Here is a 22,373-nt window from a genome sequence, read left to right as displayed (position 1 = left end):
ATAAAAACTATGTTGTGTATGAAACATAAATTTCTCTAAGGAATAATTTTTGATAAAAATAACTTTGGATTAACGTTTATAAAATTAATCGTAATTTAATATTACATTTTAAATTATATTTACTGTTCATAATACGTCCTAACAATCAAAACTTTCTATCCAGATATTAAGTAATAATAAAATAAAATATACCATTCAGATTGCAGACATAAAGCATGATAATATAGTATTATACAAAGCACATGCCTTTACGGATATTATTAAATCAATGGTTAATATATAGTGTTGTAATATCAATTATTAATATTACAGATAATTCACATAATTATGCTGGCTATAGTCGCTTCATTATTTTCAAGACATATTATGCCGATTAATATCAATTTTTTTTAAAAGTAACAATTTATATTATTGGCGTTTGAAGTTTTGAACAATAGTAATCATTCAATTATTTATAAATGGGACTTACGGTTGTTTTTTTTTTTTTGCTATTCAATATTTGTATTCTTTTTCATTATATTTTTTACTGCCTTTCATGTGGTTAGTATACGTCTTTATTAGAAGTAATAACAGCCAATAGGACTATACCTACCTATATCTAATAAAAACAATAATATATCACAATCGTAAAATCGTTGTTATTGCTTTCGTCTTTAAACTATTTTTCCTGGTCGGCTATCCAGACTTTAATATTAAATCAAATTTAATTTAATAAACTATTTTATATAGGTAAACGGAATATACCTAAATCCAAATAAAATCTTAGAGCCCATATTAAGCAAGTTATTAAGTTTGTAGATACGTATACAATAATGTATGAATAGACATAATATTTTCATAATATAATATTTATAAATAAATTTCAGTGTGTAATTGATTTTATTAAAGTTGACACAAACATGTTTGCGTTGCTATTTTATTGTAGCCATATGCATTTTGCAGTGTACACTATACAAATATACGAAATCCTAAGGGAATCGTATACAGTACAAAATACTAAAATTGATTGAGCCTTCTAATAATATTTGATGAACTTTAATAATATTATTATAAATTATTACGGAAAATATGTGCATCGTGTAAGCTATTTTACAATAACTATATGAGAAATTAATAATTATTAAATATTTATTGTTTTTAAGTACCTACCAATTAAACTATATAATATAGAACGCTTTATAACTAATAATTTAATTTGTTTCCTCTAAGAATCGTTTTTCGTATGTAATGATTTATCATTGAATTCAAACTTAACATATCCATTACATACTTACAGTGACCTATCTACTCTATGATGAGGTGCATTCGAAATCTATACTATACACCTAATTATTGACTTCTCCAGTGCTATAAATTAAAATAAAAAACTAACTGTGAAATGTAATAATTTAAAAATATAGTTAAGTACCATCTCATATACATTAAGAGTACTATGACGTCGTATAAAATGTAGTGTAAATTTGATTAAAAAAATTCCTTTAGAAGACACTGTTCCTGGGATGGGAAAGGTTGTTTTAGTAAAATGTAACAAATGCATTTTTCAATTATACATTTTGTAGAAAAATTATTTTATTACTGTATAGAGGTGATGTACACTGATGAATATATTAAAAAAAAAAACTTGTGATCTGGGTTCAATGAGTCATATAAATTGAAATAATTTTAAATACCCACCATTGCAGTTATTTATCAAATTACTTTCAACTAGAATCGATTCCAAACAAGTTAAAGACTTTTAGGAAAGTACGGTAGTTTACTGGGAGGTATAAATTAAATAAAACGTTGCATTACTTGCATTTATAGTAATAAAACGTTTTACAAAAAAAGTCGAACGAAATGATAAAACGCAGTAGCTAGGTGCGTGAACAGTACAATAATAATTATGCTAAAAACGTACACGTTGTTTTATTACCCTGTAATTAAATTTAGTTTTAAATCCATTAATTCCGTTTCAGCATTTCAACAATATTACTGGGGCAGCCGATCGACTTTTCGGTACGATTCGGGGAAAAATCATCGAACGGTCACCTCGTATCGCAGGTATAGAATATAATAAATATAATAAGATGGGGTGTAAATGGGTACCTAAATGTGCAAATGTGTAATTGCGTAAAACGCATTTATATTGTAAATGGACGCAACCCCTTTCGCCAAATAATTGGCTTTTTTTTCCTTTTGCCTACGTCCTCTTTCCGACCAAATGTGATTAAACTGTAGATTCCTCTTTTTGCGAAAAAAAAAAATAATTGCATTCTTTTCGTCCACGGTTCGTCACGTTCAACATTTTAGGAAGCATTGTCTCTAAAATTAGTTTAATAAAGCCATTAAGCACGATCTCTGGAATATAGAACAATTTCTTTGAATATAATGTTTTGTCGGTCTTGGATTGAGAACTTCTAAAGATTTTCGTTTACATTCTGTGTTTACTATCTGTCGGTTAATATTTGATTTATAATAATATTAATTGTGATTATGTTCTCAAACTGCTCAAGTAAATGCATTATTATTTTTATCTTTGTATAATTATTAATTTTCTTCAACGGGTAGAGTTGTCTCTTTGTTAGTCGATTGAAAATTGTACTTGGAATTATTATAAATAACCATACGTACGTTTACCCCTACCGCTTTTTAAGAAATCCAATTTTTTTTTTTATATAAAATGTCACTAGTCACCCTCTTTAGTAAAATTAAACTGATTAGCACAATGAAACAACGTAAAGAAAAATCGCAAGAATGTTATTTGACATGACAAAGTGAACGACATATTAAAATTAATACAACTACTGATAATATTATTAGGTATTTCATATAATATTGATGAGCAGTGACAGTGTAATGACACATTAATGCTAATTTTATATAATAATATTATTTTTACCTATATTATAATAATTGCACTGTCCGGTCCGTCGCATGAAAAAATAAATAATTTTGAGACAGTGCTTCCCAAAACGTGGGCGAGTATAATTCAATTATTATTAGGCGAAAAAAAGTCATTTTTGAACGAAAGGAGTACCCCCCATTATAAAGTGTTTCGATAGTGCCTAAGCGGTCCGTCCAATGGTGATGTCGTTTTCGATAGAAATAATATTGCGTAGGTATGTGGTGTTATTTTCCGCGTACGGAGTACGGACAACAGCAACAACAACAATAGAGCTTCACACTTATCGTGCGAGTTAATTTCGTTCGCGTGTAGGCAAGTGGTAATGACACAATTTATTGTTGTACCTATATAATATTATAGTATTATACTGTCGCTCTAACGTAATCGGGTAGGGTTCGGGATTTACGGGCGCTGTTCGAAGAGGATGGGTGGGCGGCGGTGCACTCACCGATAATAATATTGTACGTTCTGCGTGGTAAATAGAATAAGGGTTGTGGCGGCGAAGCCTGTTGGACACTGTACGGTCGCGGTGTGTCCGACAAGCGTTTGCAGCGTCCAAAACGGTTGCGGGGTGGCGGTCGTCCTCGTCACGTGGGCGGTGGGGTTGGGGAGGTGGTGAGTTTCGAGAGCTTGGCCGTCGGAGGGTGAGGATTGGCGGAGGACGTACAATGAGTCCGCTCGATACTTCTAATTACGGTCGGTATATAGACGAAAGATAACGAGGTAGGCGACGACGGAAGAAGAGAAAAATAACAATATAATAACGATGATGACGGTAATAATAATGATAACGCCACGGCACGATGGCACACGTCCACCGCCACGCTCCAATTTCCCACGTGCTGTGGGATTTGAATTCAGTGGTGAAAATCTTCGGGAGCAGGGGGGCACTTTCACCCCTACGCAAAAAAAAAATTGTCGGTAAGTATATTATGTGTGCATACAGTGGATCCAATAGTAACTGGTAGTTGTTATAATAAAAACTGTATAATTATATTGTTAATGTTATGATATTGTATGATTAACTATAGGTACTCATATAAAGCGCAGTAAATGTTGATAGACATGTTCGGAATATTATTGTAGACGATTAACTACGGAGGGAGGGCGGGTGCATGCCGGTCGGTAAATTATGTCTAGGCTTGCCCCTCCCCCCCACAGTTAACGGTTTTGCGCCACCTGCGTTAATAAAACTATTATGATATTATAATACAATTATACCGAAGCCCCGGAAGCACGACGAGCTGTCGATGACTTGTCACAGGTCCCGTAATGGTCGACGATCTGATAAACCTGCGAATCCTGGCCGACGACGACCAGCGTCTATTTTAATAAAAATATTTCGGTTCGGCCGCGGTCATTTTGGAGGAGGGAATGGTGAGCGGAGGAGGGCTTATACTGCTTACAGTCGGATAAACGAAACCGATTTTCTCATCCGATCTCGGCGCCACTGCCGGACTTGTGCCTAATTTTACTACTACGACCACTGTCCGCCACCACCACCGCCACCACCACCACCACCAACACCACCACCACCACCACCACCACTTACTGGGTACTCGGTATAATAGGTATAATAGGCATTACATACAGACCGCAAGACGTGTATAACAATATAATAATAATTTATAAATCGCCAAACAGTGACTGCCACAGTCGTGTCTCGTCGCGGCGCGGCGGCACACATATTGCACACAAGGCGGTCGCGATGGTGGCGTCGGCGTCGGCGTCGGCGGCGGCTGCCGATTTTCCCTGGGAGCACGACGGCGGCGCCGTGGCCGTAGTAGTAGACGTGAGTATCGCGACCGGCCGGAGGGACGTCCCCCAGCCGTTTACACATCGTCCGTGTTCTCCGCGGCCACCGCGTACGTATACGACCCGTGTTTCGCGCGCGCTCGTCCGCCGTTTCAGACATCAACAAGTGTCGTCGCGCGCGCGACCGTCGCGTCAACGGCTGCTGCAGGAAAACAAGGAAAATCCAAAATAAACGACGAAAACTATTACTATTGCGGAACGCGAAAAATCTTCGTCGTCGTAGATAATATCGTTCATTTATCGTGAGTACATTATTAACGGTTTTTCCACAATAATATATTATAATTTATTGTCGAGGTACATAATAATATAGTAGTAATCATATCGTCGTATATTATTTTATAATAATAAGTAATAACATAATGATGTGTAGCCATATTTAACGCTGTTCATCAGTTGTTGTTTGCCTAGAGCAGCCACGATTTTCTTCAGCATTCGTCAGACAATATTTTGTTTAAGATTTTTCTTCTCGAATATCATGCAATACATATTCGAGAAGAAAAATCCGATACCTATTCGGAGTATAGTTACGCACTGAACTAAAACAACACGGAACGCGTGTACCAACCGAATTCCCGATAGGAAGTCGCCATATGCGTTCCGAGTCATGGCAAATGTTATGTTAGTTATGAAAATCGTACATTTTTACACATTGTATGAGAACTGTACACCACAATATGGATTCAATGTATAATTGTATTCGGTGGTTACTGGTTATACGTCGGCCGAAGTCTGCCGGGTCCGGTCTAGCGTTTCACTGCAGACATGGTATGTAATAATATAATACCGCACGATATGAAACTTCTCGAACGCGCTCGACATGCCCGCACCGATACGCATCGATACACTCCGATTATAATAATAATATTATGACGTTCTTCGTTGAAAATCTTGACGCATCGCGCGCGGTGAATAGGTAGGTATTATGCTTACGTGCGGAATTGATTTCATTCACTGCATTCGGCTGCATAACAATACTATCGCATATGATAATAAGCATATTACATTTTGCCGAGATATCGCGCGTGGCGTTTTCGACAAAGCCACCGTCCCCGTATGACCTGTGGGACCCGCGGTAGATAAAGTCTCTCGGATTTGCATATTATAATATATGTGCAAGGTGCACCTATATACCTATATCGACGACGATGCCTAGGAAACTGCTCGTTATAGGTACGCCAGTATCGCCGATGGCATCGAGCGCACACTATATTAATATTTATTATTAAAATAATAATATTTTTTATTATAAAGTACGACGTGTGCTGTGGGGCTGTAAATGATATGTTGTGTTGCGCGCACCGTCTCGCCGTGTAAATAAAAATATATATTGGTATTATATTTTATATCAATAATGGTAATAATATATTATGTATAGGTAACAGGGGCGTATACAAGGGAGGACGAGGGGGTCAGATCCCCCCCACCCAACAATTGGCTTATCATAACCTTGGTAAAAAGTTTTGAGAGAGTAGGGGATTTTCCGATTTTCCCCTCCCATTTAGGTATTACCTATGTCATTTTTTTTTGATCCCCCCCATTTCAGAAATCATGTCTACGCCACTGGTAGGTAAGTATCCGCTGAAACGGCGTATAACGTCCATACCGATGCCTCGTATATCGCGCGATATTATATAGTAGACATTATAAAGTGTAGATTTCACTCCTACCTCCCCCGATCGCCACACGTAACTTCATGATTTCAATAAGATAGAAAATCTACTTGCTGTTTAGTCGATGTAATTTGCACTGGGTACCTGCACCACCTGTATACATTATATATTTGGTACATAGTACATTATTATAATAATTTAATTACTATGTAGGCACATTATGCATTTTTATTTTTAATATTATAAAAAAAGGACGAATGGGATATCGATCAATGCAAATTTACCTAAATCAAGAGTTGCGAAAAATCTTTTAAAAAGGGATTTTTGAATTTAAAGTCCTAAACCAAAGTTTTTAGAGTCCATACTCAACTCTGTATAAAATATTAAAATATGATAAATAATAAATATGAATGCGAATATATACTGCATATTATATTATTTTATTTGCATATAAATTAACTACGAAACATATACCTACCTAATACCTATCGATATCTACAAGTTATATGGGACCTATTTATTAAGCTAGTATTACCATTATTTTTGTATACAACGTACAATCAATGCTCCTTATTTTTAGTATTTTTACTTTACACTGACAGTTACAAATTGTTACATTGATTTATCGACATTTTAATAAACAGAATATATAATATTATAATATACTCGCTTAAATGATAATATTATACCATACCACCCCATTATGGCATTATCTATTCCCAAAGTGTATTATATTTATTATTATATAACGCAGTACGCCTGTGCCTATGTAATAAGCTAATGCAGTAATACCTAATAATATTAATATTAGGGAGCCAATAGTTGTATTTCAAAGAAAAACGGTTTCCTTTCCAGAGTAGGTATACCTATACATACTATTATAAATTATAATAATTTATGGTCTAATGTCCTGTGAATCGAATATTTTTTTTATTCGTTTCGATTTTATTCTATCTAAAACAAGTAATCCACACTGCATATAATTAATATAATTATATATTTTTTTTATTAACCAATCAATTGTTTCTGGTTAACGGTTTATCAGAATTCGTACTTCAATATAATTGCTTAGTCAAACCAACTACCTACTTATATTGTTGTAGAAATGTAGACTGCAGTATATATAAATAATAAATATATTAATAGGTACTATGGGTACCTATGGGCTATGGCGATTGGTTTTAGTAATTATAATTAAATATTGAACTTTAATAAATATAACAATATACCTACTGTATAGTTTTGTAGAATATTCTTAAACTCTCACGTATTATCAAAGACGACTTCAACGAAGATGAAAACCACAAAAATGATCACCTTTATTTCCAAATGTAATTTACTTAATAAACTTACATTGTAAATATTATTAATTTGTAAAGTTAAATATCTGTAATAGACATCGTTGGCTAATAATCTTAGCTTTCGAAGCCTGTAAATTTATTAATTATTAAAAAAAAAGTAGTCTCATAGATTTTTTTATGGAAATCAAATATTTTTACATTACTTCCTATAGGTATGTAATGTATTATAATATAATATTAATTATACAAACTTATCTTTTTTTTTTATTCTAGAAATTGCACAATCTGTAAAGCAAAAATGTTTACAATAAGCACAAATTATGTTGTGGATTTATAAAAATATTAGTAAATAAAAAATTTTATTTAGGTACAACAATTTAGACAGAGGTCTTGTGTGAATGTACAAACTTTTCCAATTTAATAATATAAACAAGCCATTCATTATACACATTTTTATTAATTTACAGAAATCTTCAAACAACATAAAATACACTTGACTACTTCCAATTTAAAGTAATTAAAAACATTATGAATTCAGAATTATTGAATATACATTATACACAATTTTAATATTAATTCACACCACGGAAACATTTTCCATGAGAACTTGCTCGAACAAAATGCATTTTTATTAATAAAACACTATAATATAATACTTCACTGATATGTTATTTAAATTTTAAAATGTATTGCTGAATATTCTGTACTATCAGAAATTTTGTTGTTACTAATTATTTTTGTTATTGAGTAGAGGTAGGTAACTATTCGAAAAGTATCGAGTTTTATTTATTCATCGTTATTTTGACGAATATTATAGTTAGTAGTATAGAAAATAGTAAGTCTGAAGAGCTATAATATTAGTTGGTTGATAATAGAAAAACAAATCAAATTTTCATTTATCAATATTTTTAATTAATATTAATATATAAATTATTATTATTATTAATTTTATTAATAATACAATCATTAGTATTAATTTCATTAATAATATTACATACATTCATTGGTTGCTGTCAGGTGGTCAATTTGGAATTTGGTATACTCCCATTGATAGGTTTTAGGAATTTGGTATACTCCCATTGACCTATCAAATATTATTATATCAGTCTTCATAAAAAAAATATAAATATAATTTAATATGTTATAAAATATGAGGTTCTGTTAAAGAATGGTCTCCTTCCCAGACAGCAATTTTTGATTAATAATATTATTATAACATTGTAATAACGAATAATATTAGTATAACGTTATTATAATACTATTATAATATTATCATTACAAAATGCTGTCTGGGATTTTAACGTGATTCATGTTTGTATATACTTTTCTATGTTTTCCTTATTACTAGTTGTTTTTATTTTGTAACAGATTTAATATATTTAAATAAATAAAAAAAATATGTGGACAAGTATTATAGTGTTGTAGTAAATAATTGTTAATATTTTAACACATTGTACTTCAACATTGATGGACATAGTACTTAAACGGCTAAGCCATCAATATAGCCCATTAAATGCATTGAGTTACCTATTGAAACTGTTCTAGTCTGTTCAATAGAATAAAGTACAATATAAGCGTTGAACAATAACAATACTAAATAATTAAATAAAGCAACTAGGTACTATTACTAAAAGATTATGTATAATAACTTTATTTGCTAATATTTTTTAAAAGTTGTTGTCATAATATTTTAGTTAGGTATTGAAGTTCTATGAAAAATTAAATTATTTTGTTTCAAAATCAATGTTTGGTCCTAAACTGATCTTTTTTTTTTACCCAAATCACACAGGTACCTGTTTCACCCCGAATAGCCAGTATATAATCAGCTTATTCTTTTTATCGTGGCATATTTTTGATAATTTTAAAACAACAGTTGACAATAGTTAATATTTATACATTTTAGAGTATTATATTTATAGAGTTACCTAGAAAACCACTACAGGAAAGTGAATAATATTTTTAAATTGTAATTAAATTTTTTCGTGATTTTTTTGTGATTATAATTATAATTTCGTGTTATATGTACATTATAATATACGATAAGCGCCAATGGTATTTTTCTGTTTTCTTCACTAAACGACATTTTTTTTTTTTATAAAAGTGACAGTTAAAATTTAATTACGCGTACAATTACTATGTTTTAATCAGCTTTTATAGAAAATTGCAATTTAAAATTTACATTTTTACACAATATTTAGGAACAAAAATTATTACCTTTTATAATTTATTATAAGCACATACTATGTCATATCGTAACAATATAACCCATGAATTGCATGCCCGTAGATGAGCAGATAAACACGTGGATGATAATGGTGAATTCGATGATCAATAAAACTATTAAAGTTTACTAATCGAGTGGTTTATTACATTAAACACGAGTAGGTCCATCTGATAGTCATTTATAAGTAATAATAATAGGAATTCAGTTCAGCAGGAAGGACTAATAATTATTTAATTGTTGCCAAGGCTGTTATCTTAGAGTCTTAGACCCATAATTTTTCTGCAAATATTATCAATAATATGTGTTTTTGGGCGTAATTTCACCAATAGGTGACATGTTGAAATTTATATTTTCACTTCAATTTAAATTTGATTGTTTTCGAATAATATTTTATTTAAAATAATGGATGTGTTTTCAAAGAGTACTGAACTGGATAAAGATATTGATTCGGAGTAAATATAAAAAAATACCATTTTGGTTCAAATAAATACAAGTGATACTCGTTGCTGATGTATGAAACGTAGGTACGTGTTTCACGTTCAGTGCTGTGGTTAGTAGAATGGAAAACTGAAGAAAATACTTTAAATTCCGACTTGCTTTGACATAATCATAAAATTATTATATTCATATTACGTATTAATATAGCGGTTTAGATATTAACAGAAATATGAGATACGTATCAAGCTAACGCAATAGATTCCAATGATCTTAATAATAATATTCACAACTAAAACAAATTATTTTTAAATATCCTAACTTATAAAATATTATTAACGAATAACGATGGTCTAACTTCAAACAATTTCCAGAAAGAATTTAAGAATTTATAAAGATTATCTTGTTATTACAAAATATAAAATATAAAGCCTGAAGCGCATAATATAACTCTAAAGTCCAAATATATTTGAGAGTACCTAATGCTTCAAACAAATAATATAAATATAAAACTGAATAATTAAATATTTTATTCTTTTCATCTTTGGACGAATCACAATTTATTGATTTTAAACAAAGTACAGACCGGTACAAACGTTTTAAATTGGACTAATTTTACAAAACTATTAATAATTAAAAAATTCTAAATATTTTTAAATTATCATTGTATTATAAAATATACCATTAATTATTTAAATTCCCGATAAAAGAATACAATCTTGTTATAATTTTAATACACAAATAAATGTATTATACTTACACTTATTTTAAAAACAATTCAACCTAAATGATAATGACCAGTCAATGAAACTTGATTACAAAATATTTATAAGTAGGTAATATAGGCAAGAGACAAGAGTGTTTATGACAGCCTGAAAAAATAATTCAAGTATTTATAAATTAGTGTATTAAACTTTTCACTTTTGGCTTATCGTTCGAAGACGTATTTGGTGTTTCAATATTTAATGTTAGTATAGTGGCTAAGAATTGTGAATATTTTTCGGTAAGAAAAACTATAAATTTCTGAGGATAGTGCTTTTACTCTCATTCTACGAGCATGCAATTTAATGGGTATTATAACGTTAGGTGCAAAAAATGTGTATACATTTTTAAAATTTTATTTTAAGAAATATTTTTTAGTATATGTTATACTATATTTTGTATGCTTTTATTCATTTTAAACTTATTATTTACCAAGTTACTTAAAAAGTATGCTAGGTAACTTACTCAATCAAAAATTAAAATTAATAAATGTAAAAACTAAAATCATCAAAATATATATGAATAAAATACAAAAGTATAAAACGATAACAAGGGCATTTATAAGTCAATATCTTTAAAATTGATATGAATTATAACTTTTTACAAAAAATTTTATTTAAATATAATTATATTATTATGTAAAATAAGATACCAGGTAAAATAGAAAATTACTGATTAAATAACCTGTGAAAAATAATAGATTGAAAATTGATTCAATACAAAAAAAAATGGCTTAATATATAGTTAATACAGAGCATAAAACACCTAAACAGATATATATTATAAAATCCATCCTTTAAATTCTAATAACTAATATACAAATTAAATCAAACCATTTATGGAGTTATACTGTGTATAGTAAAAAAAAACTACGTAATTTCAAAAAAAAAAAACGTTTTTAAAAGTTTATTGACAACAGGAAAAAAACATATATAAACATTTGCCCATTTAATATTATAATTTAATTTTTAGTTATTTATGTTAAATATAATATTTACTTTTATACTCAGCGTACTTTACTGATTTTTAATTTTAATTTTTCTTTGTGGCTTAAAATATATTAAGCTTAAGATACGAATATTTTCGTAATATAGGTAACATATTTTGTAACTATATCAAACAATATTATTTCTTAAAAACAATACATTTCTGTGACGGGGAAGTGGATTATGTGATGAAAATATTACAAAAATGTCAATAAATTATTTAAATAATTAACATAATAATTATCATTAAACTTCGGTACAAATAATTTTGACACAGTTAAATCATGAGCCCACAACCCCCTGCCAGCGTCACTGTACTTGGTTAATTTTCAATTAACTATTTCTTCAGCCACATTTTCAATTGGATTAATTTTCTCTAGCTATTCTTTATTGAATTAGTTTTTAATGGACTATTTTACTCTGACCATATTTATATGTGTCATTAGCCATTTTTTTCTATTGAATTAATTTTCAACTGGGTAATTTTATTTGGTATTAATTTTTTTTTGTTTATTTTTACCGATCACCGTAAAATATATAGTGTAAAAACGAATGTGAAGTAAATAAATATTACCGACATTATTTAAATTAAATTTAAATTTGAAAACAAATAACGTATAACGTTTGTAAAAAAAAAAAAAAAACAACAAACGTTTGGAGAACAAAGAGTATCGCCTCCCCGTGGTGTTCTCTGGGTTACGCTAAATGATACTCAAATATGTATAACCATTATCAACTGATTTTTAAAATTACCACAAATCCATTACGTTTAGATTCACCGGTTCCATCTTATTTGGGTGAAATGTTGGTATTATGTGTATTTTGTATCGATGTGGGTATACGCGAAGCAAACATTTAGAAGAAATAAAATTGTGAATTTTTGTGAATTTGCATTTATATTTGAAATAAATACATTTTGACAAATAAAGCATTAAAAAGGCAATAGAACGCCTTTCCAATATAAACAATACAATTGTTTTTAATAATAAACCTTTTACTGTGTGTAACTGCATAGAATCATCAGAATGAGATACATAAAGAATCATACACCACATTGACTGTGTACCTATGTCTTACATAACATATTATATATAATAGTAGGTATACTGTACATAGTAGACATTTTTCAATGTAGATAAGTGCCCGAATACGAGTACATACATATTATATAAATGATACATAGACATCTAGTACTATATCTTCGTATGAATATAATATTATGTACAACGAATCTTAGTATAAAAATTGGTAACATATTATAATATAGACAACAAAGTATGGCTTATATTTTAATTGAATGTATTTAAGTTAAGTCTGTTTAAACACCACAATTTAATTGAAAACGGATAACAATTAGAAAAAAAAATATTATAGTTGTTATTAATTATAGATAGGTACCTATAGATTTTAATGCGAAATATATTTAAATTATAAACAAATTTCTAATTGAAATTTGGTTTCAATTAAATGTAATTGATTCATAAATTATATTTAAATTGTATGTATATATTATTATATGGATTCAACTGTTTTAAAAGACAAATTAAATAAATACAAGTTATAAAAGTTTATACAGCGGTTTATATTTTCTTATGTTTTTATATAGATGTTATTATGTATGAATACAAAAAACAGTAACTTCTATTTTCTATAAAAGAAACTGCCGGAGACTAAATTTCTACTTTCTTTTGAATATTTCATTATCTAGTAAATACACAAATCTCGTCAAGAGTTTATAACATTTATACAGAAAATATAATATTATAATATTATTTTAAAAAACTGAATTTTTTGAGAAGAAAAAGTTTTTCCATCAAACAATTATGTAAATTATCTTGAGGACTCCAATATTAAATTTAATTATTTTATAGTACATTGTTAACGATAGTGCGTGATACATACGGAGATGGCAGAAGAACGGATACTGTTTTTATATAAGAAACGTTTTCTATTGAAAGTTTGAAAATGATTCTAAAAAAATAGTAATAACTGTAACCTGGAGTCTTCTAAAAATATTGTTTTATCATACATAATGTAACAGCACCGGCAGTAGGTATTATATGGTTTGTTTAAACTAATAAACATATTATTACTGTTTTTATTAATTTGGAACGGATATTTAAAACGTTCAAGTAAATTAGTTTATACTAATCTATTTGAGTATACCCTCCGTTGGATTCGTTTATCATTACAAACTATATAAGAGATAACTAGTGTTTGTACTACGTAGTCATTAACTATGAATTATTTACTCTATTGTTTTTGTAATGGCAATGGAAACGTCCAGGTACTTCTGACATATGGTCAATGGTCATGTACGCAAGCATTGTTAAACGTAATTAAAAGAATGTCATCTCAAATTAATTGTGTTGAATGAGAGAACACTACACGCTGTTATGACATACTTCCGACTAGGTAAGCACTTGGGTTTTTCTTGAAATTCATTTTTTCTGTTACGTAATTAACCGAGTAAATATTTGTTAAAAAATGTTAAGTACCTAAATGTATACTAATGAGTAGTGTATAGAAATTTGTATATTTCATTATATTTCATTGTATTTTAATATTACAAAATTATATGGTACGTTAAGTTATAAAACGTAATTATAATTCAATATATTATTAGAATATTATATACAACCCCAACATTTATAATACTACTCTATTTGGGTCATTCTACAGCCTAAATATATATTACATAATATTATGTTAATTTATAAGTCATAGCTTAATTTTTCAATAAATGATTTAATCTATTTTATACATTGTAAGATTTTTTCAAAATATGTTTTATTTGTTTTAAGATTCAAAACAATAAAATATAATAGCTCTCATCCGGAATTCACTGAAAACACTATTGTGGATTCCCGATTTCAATATATTTATTAATTGATTTAGGTGTTGTGTAATAATTTTGTCATGTATATATTTTAAATATTTAGTATAAATTATAATTTGCAAACGGTTTTATAGTGACTTCTTCTTTATTTTTGAGTAGGAGAGGTCACACATTTTTGCATAACCTACCGGCTACACTTTATCTAAGCATTTTTTTTAGGTCGTATAAAATGTACACTATTATCTAAAGACAAGCCATTCAATATTCGTGGCGTTTTTGTTTTTAAATTGTATACTAGCAAATTAGCAACTTTTCGCGATTCGCAATATACCTACCTACCAACGGTCGGACATATAATAATAATTTTGTAATAACGGTGCATATACTTTTATTATCTAGTATAATACGGTACACGGTGATCTATATTATTGTATTGTATAATAATAATACGAAGCAACGAAAATGAACAATAGACCTTTTACTGCGGAGTATATAAATGGGAAGCTGACTCGGGTGGCGCGGTCACGATATACAGCCAGTTTTTATCATTAAAATTAAAAATTCCAGCTTGTATTGTATCATCAAGACATCTAGTGCACATGCGCTGTTCGGGTGCACTCGTGTCTGAATGTATCCGATCACTGAAACTCTACACACTCCGACAATAATAATTGTTAGTATAAGTCTTCGTACTTTAGTGAACCTACCTGTTAATTATGCTATAAAGTCAATAAATAATATTTATTATTCATATCATACTGCGAGGTGATATAATAATATTACCTACGTCGTACATAATATTACTGTATACATTACTACACAATAACTGTATATTGTACCTAGCTGGTTTTATTTTGATTTTCCAAATCTATACAACATTGAATACACAGGCGTGCGCACGGGTGCAGCGAATGCTGCTTTCGCTGCACCTGACAATTTATTTTGGATTTAGTGGGCTGGTAGATATTTATTTGAAAGGTATACATAATATGAATAATTTTAAACAAATTGAGTTCAAAATTAAATTAAATTATAAAATATGTTCAATGTTATTGCAATGAAAAATGATAATACTATTTTATCAATACAAGTCTAAAAATAGATGTGTATTATTGGATAAATTCGACGTACACACTAGATTACAGTCTACAGATACACACATATAGCACATTAACCATTTGTGTTTATATACATATATAGTTTATAATGATTAAATGAACTTAAAAAATATTAAATGTTTACACAGTGATGCTAAACAGGGGGGGGGGGAGGCTATATAAAGGAAATAAGTAGGCTGCTTATTGTTCTTTAGGGCCGGTTAAAAATGTATGCTGCACCCGACACAAAACCCTGCGCACGCCTATGATTGAATATATATATCTATAATCATTGGTGCCCCAGGGCAATTATATTTGGCACCCCTAATAAACATACATACTAAAACATTTGCCGCCCTTTAAAATGTTACAAATTTGGCCGCCCTAGGGTTAGGGATGGCAAAAATTTTCCAGACCTCGATATATCGATATATCGTTGCCATCCCTACCTAGGGTACTTGCCCCATTTGCATCCCCCTTAGCACGGCTCTGGTTGGAGCTCTATAAAGATGATATAAATTATGCCATCCCATCGATCCCGCTAACAATTTCCAGATTCCTAATGTGGACCTTCAAAAATATTGATCGTTGACACCTATATATTATATTATATTATGTACTAACTACTTAACACTTAAAACTTCTGGTTCGATTGGCATTTTTTTGATTCCATAGACCATAGGTATAATAAGTTACTGTAGGCATTGTTTAAATATATATTGTATATATTTTAATCAATAGCTATACTAAGGTGATATTATATTATGAAGGATCGTTCAATGATTGTTTAACCTAAAATCACGATGCACAACACTATACCTACATGATATTGTAATATAGTACCAACCATAGATATCGTGTTAACCTGGTAAATCACCGGCGGTAAGCCCGATTGAGCATAATGCGACGTTGCCACGACGTTCAAACCGAAACTTTGAACAGAAACTCGGACTGAAATTAATTCAATCGAACATAATTCCATGAAACAACAAACTGCAGCTAAAGAAATTGAAAAAATAAGATTAAATATAAAAGCTTTCAAAGTTTTAACCAATAGGTAATTCAAATTGTAAAAATATCGAATCTTTACTGTTATATGTTTAAAACGAAATATATACTTAAGTTTAGCAATTTAACAATGTCAATGCCATATGACCACGAAGATCGTGTTATTTTTTAACTCATACTTATATATTTACTCGTATTATTGTAATAATTATTTAAATAAATAATTGAGAATCGCATGGTAAATGGCAACATTGCATTTTTTTTTTAAATGCTCTGTCGAGAAGGTTTTTTTTTTATATTTCTACATCTTTGATGCACCGACAGATTTGCTCAATCGCTATCGCCGGAGCAACTCGTCGCTTTATAGATATTAGTAAGAGCATCCGATATTATGGATGAATAAAAGTATCATAAATGGCATAAACATGAGAGCATGACTACCCATAGATAATGAATTAAACTGTACTAATATTATAATGGTTATTTGAACAGCTGTATATAAATGTAATTATATGTTTTTTAATGAAAATAAAGAAGGCATTATTTCATTTTCACGGGTAACGCCGTGCAGGATCAGCTATAATTAATAAATATTATAATATTATATTATTCATAGAATATTTGTAATACGTATTTATTCCGTTATTATTATAATTATAGGTAAAATCAAAGTCCAAGGACCATTACACAAATCTACAGCTTTTGACAGATTTTCATAACATTTTCGTACATTCAGCTATATCCGTATAGTGTCACAGGTTACTATTTGTCGGTATAGGTACATTGTTTTCCGATAGGTTTTTCTCGGGTTCACTATTTATAATTCTAATTTGGTTGATCTCCAAAAGTTGATTTTAGTAATAGTTGACGACTGTCGTATTTAGAGTAATTTATTGTTTCAATGCTTGCAGTTGTGAATCATTTTACCACGGAAACATCCATTTTAACATTACGACGGCTTAAAATCGGGTTGAGTACACACAAGGCTGTAACTGAAAAAATTTCGTGAGCCTAACATTTATTTAATATGGATACTGGACGCTTATCATTTTTACGTCTCGTTTTGGTCTCGCTCTCGGGCATATCCATCGGGACATTTAGTAATAATATATCAAATCACAAATAATAATAATTTAAATTTAGATTTTGTGTATTTATTGTTATGTAGTTATTCATCTTTTGACTTTTGTATATTCCGTACACTAATTCCTTTTAAAACTTAAACACTTGTAGGCTTAATAAAAAATAATGTTTAGTTTGATCGATGCTCTATAGTTAATAATTTCGTATATATTATTATATTTTTATAATTGTCACATTAAGCAATAATTAATATTAATGGCTAATGTGGCCAAAGGCCAGGCCATGTGGATTAATTATATATGGTATATATGGTACTGATTTTGAACCTTTTGAATATATTTCAATATCACAGGTACTTTATCATCAAATATCAAAAAAATAATTATGTGATATATTCATGCCACCCATCACAAAAAAAAAAATCAAACCCTAGAGCCGCCACAGATATTTTATATTTACAATTTATTTTCAACACATAAATGTCGACTCACGAAAAAATATTATCTTTTTATTTATTTTATATTGTTGTCATTGGTTAAAGAAAATAAAATAGTTAATATTCTTGTGATTGGATTTAATTTTAAGCCCATACTTTTGAAACCGATCAAATCAATCCAAATATCCGTGTTAAAAATCTGTGCAGGGTACATTTAACGGAATTTAAGATGGTGTCAAAGGGTATTCAAGGGCATTTAATTTGTCACGGGAAACGCCGTGCTGGATTGGCTAGTTAACAATACATTTGTTTTTTAATAAAAATAAACGCGCAGCTAGTGCCATAATGGAATTTTTTTTAAGAGGCCCCGAAATATGCTTTTGATCCCAGTGTTCAACTTCCGGCCGATGTTGAATATTATATTATTATGGCTATCATTTGGTTCGTAGCTGTAACTGCCCAGCCGATACGAACGTTGTCGGCGAATACTGACCAACATCTAATTATCGTTACTCAAGTGTGTCCATCTCAAACGAACGTAGCCTAAGAAAATACCACAACCCGCACAGCGCCAAATGGACTATTTAATAATAGTTAATTAATAAAAAAATAAAAAAAATGATATATTTATTTATTAAATATTATATTATATTTAATACAGCTTACCGCCTAAACTATGTCCTATAGTAAACATACATTATAATATGCCTACTATGGCCTAAAAAATACCACAGCGCCAAATAGACGATTTAACAATAATTATTTAATAATAAAAAACAAAAAATGATATTTTTATTTATTAAATATATTATATTTTATTACAGCTTACCACCTAACCTATATTATACATACGTATTATAATATACCTACTATGGGTGACCCGGCATCCAACGTTGTGTTGCCCGCAATATTTATTTTTTTTTTAAATTTTTTGCGGCACTTAAATAATACTAAAACCATTGGGAGCGCAAACTTAACCTAATAATATGTGAAGATGCCTTGAACAGCTTTTGCGTTATCCCGATATTAACGACTACTGAAAAACGTACAGTCATTCTTAAACATTGTATGGATATTATTCATTTTTACCTATAATCTAATAATAATTATACAAAATATGATTCAGATACTTATAACGTATAACCTATTTCCAAGCAAACATTTTTTTAAATATATTATATTTTCAGGTGCGAAGCAATAGCGATAAAATTTCATCATGATTATTCGAATTGTCGAAATGTTATTATAATCATTGGGTTCACGGATTCAAATATACCTACATAACAATGGAATAGTCGTGTCGTATTATAATTCGGTACCTATAAATATTTTCTGATTGACTCGTATCAATTACTTAAATAATAATCTGCAGGCTTAATATCTACAATATAAATTGATTCTCGTCGCTATTTGAAATTAAGTTTTTAGTTGCCTATATATGTAAGTTATTTCCTTAATGTTATCATCTAAATTCTAAACCATTAATACTGTAAATTTATTCGTATTATAATTATTCGAACTTCATTATTAGGTTTTAAAATTAGATTTTTGTGATTAGTGCATCGGGGAATTGGCAAATTATATTATAATATAATAATATTCCATTTATGACATTATGATTGTAGTCACGTAGCGAAAATCTTCTATTAATGACGTTTTCAGTTTAATTATTGGAGTGTATAATAGTGTGTGATTGTACATGAAAGGTTTTACTATTTATTTGTTGTTCTAGAACCATTTATTATAACTCGCTTAACATCCAGACTTAGAGTATTTGTATTAATATTCCATTACTTGTTGAAAGCAGCAAATGCGATTACCATTGCGATAATACAATTATTTATGATCGAAAATACGCTCGCTGTTAGACTTAACTCATTTCTTCTTTTTTAGTTAATTTTAACAATATAACCCTAATTGCTTTTACATACGAAAATAGTATTTTAGACAATTATTTTTAATTATTATAATTTATTTATTATTATGTGTTTTTAATTTTTATATTACATTATGTTGGTTTTTTGTCTTAATTTCTTATTTTTTTTTTTTGTTTATTAAAGAGTATTAAAATATTTTATATTTTGTATACGAAAACATTCTTGAAATTCTCTTTGACCTGGATTTAAGACCTCGTTAGTTTCTTAATTAAAAACAAAATTAATAAACTATAACAAAGAATATATATTTTGAATTAGGTATTGGTAAATGTATTATTATACACAATAATGTATTTTTTACGCAAATAATAATATGTAAAGTACTTTTTAGATTTGATAATTTGTTTTGATTTATAAAATCTGACTGTTAACAGTGAAATTAATTATTATATGAAATTACTATGAATTTGATTTCGTTAAAAATTATTATAATCATATAAACACGGGCTGGGTACCTACCGGGTGTTAGTCATTCATTTCACTCATCACTCATCTCGATATAGTCGGGTATTATTATTGTTGTTATGCATTTGAAATAAATGTTAAATCATCGCATTTATGAAACAATTTTGAGCAAAGATCGGTTTATTATAGTTTTTATAATGTACTCATAAAAATAATTGATTAATATACAATTAAAAATTTACCAACTTAAACATTGATATGAGCTTGTTCAATGCAGTATTCTTTCCAATAAAATAAGTACCGGTAGCTAAGGAAATAAAATTGTCCTACGAGAAATTTCACAAAAGACCGTCCAATCACTACAGCGACCATTATTTAGTTCGTAACTAATTGCTTGTCAGGTTAGGCCTTAGAACCTTTGAAAATACTCGCAGATGATTAAAATGCATCCGGTATAATATAAAATAGTATATTGGTATACAATTATAATTCTTTAAAAATTAAGTCAAGTCGAGTCTTGTGCTTGCAGTGTATTTTTCCTCAGATGATTCGCAAAGTGAAACTTACTTCACAATCTCATGAATTGTTATTTATTTAAATTTAAATATCAGACGCATCAACAACGAGCTGCACGTTATTAGCGTTTTTAATGCGCAATGACCGACTCAAACCTGCAGATTACATAATTTAAATATTATAAAGCAACAGAACTTTTACAGTTTATAATAATACGTCGTTGGTTCAAACATAATGATATATTATATTATAATCAAACGAACGTTGCGATTCCGATAAAAACAGGAACCGATTTCACGAGTTGAGTATTATAGTGGTTTCCGGATCGGGTGCTTGAAGTTCACATTGATTATGAGGAAAGTCGAGCTCCCCTTTGTGTGCTCCTTATGTAGCTTGTCGTGAACGTTCTGTGAGTAGATAATGAATAGGATTTTAACCCTCTACGTGTTAGTGCCGGATGTAATATAGAAGCCACATGTATTTGTACGGTATAAGACTGGCGGAATAATATATAAACGAATCGGAACACTATGTCAACCGTGCAAACATCTATGGAAGCCACTGGTAAAATTACGGTAAATGGGCAGAGCTATTTTTTTTTTTTACCTAAATACGTAAAGTTCAGTAGTCGATTTCTATTCTTCTACTTATTTATAACATTTTTGTTTGCATAACCAAGAAGTATATTCGAACCGTGCGTCGCGGCTCCCGGGGGGCGTCGCGAGAGTTGGCGAGAGAAACCGCGTCAAAGCGCCGGAAACCAAAATTAATGTAGGTCATGACGTATAATAATTAATATAAATATTATTTATAATCATTAAAGCGATTATGGAAACGATAACAAAATACGTCACGCGACCATATTTTCCAGTTTTCTTTCTAGCACTAAAGTCACTGTTATAATCACCGGAACCCATTGGCCATATTGTATCCGTATTGTTTCAATTTCTTCATTATAATGTGGGAGTCTTTAAAATATTGTGAAAACACAAAGGATGAACAAGTTTGAATACCTCTGCACTATAAACAGTA

At 29.6% G+C, this 22,373-nt stretch overlaps 1 protein-coding gene across 4 annotated transcripts in view; it reads left to right on the top strand.

Annotated features, from left to right (window-relative positions):
* The first annotated feature begins 4,618 nt into the window (after positions 1-4,618).
* The window catches only part of LOC132946434 (uncharacterized), a 120,964-nt gene continuing 103,209 nt past the window's right edge, over positions 4,619-22,373 (top strand). For all 4 annotated transcript variants that reach the window (XM_061016438.1, XM_061016435.1, XM_061016433.1 and 1 more), the window contains exon 1: positions 4,619-4,941. The gene's annotated coding sequence lies outside the window, so the exon portion shown is untranslated. The remainder of the gene's footprint in view (positions 4,942-22,373) is intronic.

The sequence above is a fragment of the Metopolophium dirhodum genome, chromosome 6 (genome assembly GCF_019925205.1).
Source record: "Metopolophium dirhodum isolate CAU chromosome 6, ASM1992520v1, whole genome shotgun sequence".
Lineage (NCBI taxonomy): Eukaryota > Metazoa > Arthropoda > Insecta > Hemiptera > Aphididae > Metopolophium > Metopolophium dirhodum.
This window is presented reverse-complemented; position numbering and strand designations above follow the sequence as displayed.